The sequence below is a fragment of the Ranitomeya imitator genome, chromosome 4 (genome assembly GCF_032444005.1).
Source record: "Ranitomeya imitator isolate aRanImi1 chromosome 4, aRanImi1.pri, whole genome shotgun sequence".
NCBI lineage: Eukaryota > Metazoa > Chordata > Amphibia > Anura > Dendrobatidae > Ranitomeya > Ranitomeya imitator.
This window is the reverse complement of record NC_091285.1, coordinates 644,748,426-644,752,449: the sequence shown is the minus strand read 5'-3', so window position 1 is coordinate 644,752,449 and position 4,024 is coordinate 644,748,426. Positions and strand designations below refer to the sequence as shown.

Genomic DNA, 4,024 nt, shown 5'->3' with positions numbered 1-4,024 from the left:
GAAGTGAGAACCAGGCTGCAAATGCTGCTGAAGCACCGGCTCCGGAACTGCTGAGGCTGCACCTTCTGTTGCTGGGGGGAAGGAGACTGAGGATGGAAGAGACCCATTACCTGCAGGGAGGGGGCGTGGTGAGTGAGAAGAATATAAGGAGGATTGCGCAGGAAAAGAGAGGGGCTTCCCGCCGGAGGGCTGAGTGAGAGAGGACCTGCGCCGCGAGCAGCGATAGGCCACACGGCAGTAATAATTGTCGGGTGCAGAAAGGACCCGTGGAGTGAGCATGCAGGTCAGAGCACGCCGAGTAGGAGGTTATTGGGAAAGGCTCCCAACCGCAGAGCACAGATCCAGGACAGGCGCAGTAAAGACTCACAAGGACCAGCAGGCACACAGGGAGACGTTCGCCGGGAAGAGCGTTGCAGTGTGGATATCCAGGTGACGATGGCTGCTCAGAGGCACATATGCCGATTGGAATATTGTGGAGAGCTTCACTCTTCAGCTCCACAGTTAGATGGACTAACCGGCAAAACCGGTGACCGCCCCCTGCCACCAGACGTAGAACCATTTGTTAGGCGGGGAAGCCTGAAGACTCAGCACCAGCCTCAGCCGGCATCCAAACAGCCATCGGACTCAGAGAGAAACGGACAACCCAGTCACGATAAGTGAAACTGATAGACTGCTACTCTGAATAACTGTTACCCTGTTTAACCCTCAGCCCCTTAACTGTATTTCCCTTGTTTTCTCCCTGCGAGGAGGTTATTCCTGTTTAGATAAAGTGAATAATTGTTAATTAAACCACACTCTTGATAACCCTTGCTCTGCGCCTCTGCGTTACTGCATCCGTTTACCTGTTTTACAATAGTCTGGTCTCTGGGTCTTGACCGGCACAGATCAGGTATTCGGGACTTGACTGTAGTATTCTGGACTCTAGTTCTGACCTGGTACCACTTGGGTCCTATTTGCAAGCAGACAACAGCCTGCTGGTACACGCTTCCTGCTGAGGTCTGTCACTCTGGCTGCAGCATCTTCACCTTTTCACGTCTGAACTTCTCTCTCCTCTGGTGTCAAAACCCTCTCCGGTTTGGGGCACAAACATTTTATACTAAGGAACTGCGTCATTAATGTCACCTGACTAAGTGCTGCATTCAAAATCGTCCTCCCAGCAACTCTTCCTCTTCTGGTTAGTCCACACATGGTCCTGTTTGAACAGTAGACGCCAGCCTTCTCGCACTAACGATACACAGCGCTGGGGTCTTTAAGGATTATTGTCGCCTTCTCCTACAGTCATGTGGAACCCCAGGAGTCCGGATGCCACACTAGCATGCAACACTTTCCTGACTCCAGACCAGATATTTTAATTTCAAAATTCACAGGTAAAATATGTTTTCAGTGAATACAGATTTTCCCATTACTGAGACAGATGACAGTTGGTGCTTATAAAATTCTATGGAGAACTGTAACTGTGGTTTCAGGAGAACTTGCAGCGGAATGTCTGTGTTGGCCTCCACTCTCCATAGAATCTAATAAACACCAATTGTCATGCATTTTACGATGAGTTTGCATATGGGAGGTGCATTATACTATAGAGTCTGTCTATGAGGGTGCATTACACTGAAGAGTCTGCCTATAGGGAGTGCATTGTACTATATAGAGTCTGCCTATGGGGGTGCGTTATACTATAGAGTCTACAATCGATAGAGAGAAAATGTGACCGGCACTAAAAAGCTGTGTATCAAAGCAATTTTACATGTGATCTTACATGGAGTGGACGCTATTGGCCTCTGATGAGATCCAGGTGGTGCTCTGCATACAGAATCCAGGAATCAAAGTGAGCAGGTATAAGAAAGAAATGCGGCACTCACCATCTGTCTTCAGCTAAAAATGTCCTTTATTTAGCACTTAAGCCTTCACAAACATACTCATATGTTCATAGGCATACTCTATATAGTATAATGCTTTCCCCATAGGAAGACTCTATATAGTATAATACACTTCCCATAGGCAAACTCTATAGTATAATGAACCCCCATAGGCAGACCCGTAGAAGCGCCTGTGCGCGAAACGGCCGTCGTCCTTCCCTGTCACTCCCCCGCTCCCTCGTATACTCCTGCCGATGCCGCATCATGTTTGTGAAGGCCTAAGTGCTAAATAAAGGACATTTTTAGCTGAAGACAGATGGTGAGTGCCGCATTTCTTATACCTGCATACTATAGAGTCTGCCTATGGGGGTGAATTATACTATAGAGTCTGCCTATGGGGGTGCATTATACTTTAGAGTCTGCCTATGGGGGATGCGTTATACTATAGTCTGCCTATGGGGGGTGCATTATACTATAGAGTCTGCCTATGTGGAGTGCATTATACTATAGAATCTGCCTATGGGGAGTGTATTATGCAATATAGGGTCTGCCTATGGACAAAGCATTGTACTATACAGAGTCTGCCTATTGGGAGTGCATTATGCTATAGCGTCTGTCTATGGGGAGTGCATTATACTATATAGAGTCTGCCTTTGGGAGTGCATTATTGTATAGAGTCTGCCTATGGGGGTTCATTATACTATAGAGTTTGCCTATGGGAAGTGTATTATACTATATAGAGTCTTCCTCTGGGGAAAGCATTATACTATATAGAGTATGCCTATGGAGTGTGCATTATACTATATTGAGGATTATCTAGTGCATTATACTATATGGAGGCTATCTAAGGAGCCATCATACTGTGTAGAAATTACAGTGAGGGGGCCATCATAAGGTGTTGTAGTGAAGCGACATATCGATGGATGTTGTGAAAGTAGCGGCGGAAAAACGTGTGCAACGCATCCAGTGTTATGACGGATGCGTCGAAGGAGGAGAGCGAGAGAGAGAGAGAGAGAAAGAGAGAGGAAAAAAAAAATCCTTCAGGGCATGCTTAGAATTTAAAAACGGGATGCGTCGCTGAATTCCAGTGTTTGACGGTCAGCGACGGTAAACCGATTTTTCCGACGTGCAGAAAAAAACATTCCTCTGAACGTTTTCTCCACCCGACGGACCGCTATTTTCCAACGGATCCAGTTGTAATAATTATATGGGTACTACGCAATCTAATAGCATGGGATAAAGCCAGTCCGAGAACAAAGTTGCAGCAAAAAATGTTTTTACTTGAAACAGAAATGTAAACAGAATTGACATGGATATTTCTGCAATTGCAGCGAGATCTTCAGGTCTATATAGTAAAGAGCAAGCAGAGCATAATACAGATATTACTGCAGTAGTAACAAGGTCCTCAGCACAATAAAGTAAATCACAGCAGACTGAGAGGCGAACGGATATTTAAACAAGGCAGTCCAATAAGGTTATTAGTGCGTATGCACACAGTACTTAAATGAGGAAGTCCAGCAAAACTTGATCACACATGTGCCAGTACTTGTTAGTAGGAGTCCAATAATTCACAGATGATGCGTTGTGTGAATGCAGTCCTGGGAAAGAGAGGACGAGGGTAAAAGAGGGAGAGCGCTATCTAAGCGTAGCAGATGAGTAAATATTTCTGGATGAGACAAGCACAACTTGAATCTTGCTCACCTGGTGTAGTTGTGCAAAGAGGCACAACACTGGGAAAAGTTTTGCAAACAAAGAAGATACTTCCACAGGTGCGCAGCTCGTCGCAGAAGTTCCAGAGGCGAGAGGTAGCTGACTAGAGAAAGGCAGACCACCGAGTAGTGAGCAGAAGCAGGGAGTTCACCAGCAAACTGGCAGAAGCTCAGGAGCCAACAGCACAAAATACTCAGGCACAAGAGAACACATGACCCAGACTTAAATAAATAGGACAGACAGGAAGTTCCATGACAGGGCGAAATCCAAGACTCCATCTTGGATCAGGGCGAACAGGCACCAGGAAAGTCCAGAATCCTTACACCAGTGCACGACGGATGAAACAGATGGCCATCCGTCACAATCCGTTGTTAATACAAGTCTATGGGAAAAAACAGGATCCTGCAGAAAAATTTACAGGATCCTGTTTTCTCAAAACTCGACGGATTTTGACGGGAGGT

General features: G+C 46.1%; 1 long non-coding RNA gene across 1 annotated transcript; it reads right to left on the bottom strand.

The window, feature by feature from the left end:
- Positions 1-3,112: 3,112 nt before the first annotated feature.
- LOC138674323 (uncharacterized) lies at positions 3,113-3,762 on the bottom strand. Its single transcript, XR_011320594.1, has 2 exons — positions 3,555-3,762; positions 3,113-3,451 (listed from the first exon to the last, which is right to left on the bottom strand). It is a non-coding gene; the product is annotated as an uncharacterized lncRNA (long non-coding RNA).
- Between the last annotated feature and the right edge of the window lie 262 nt (positions 3,763-4,024).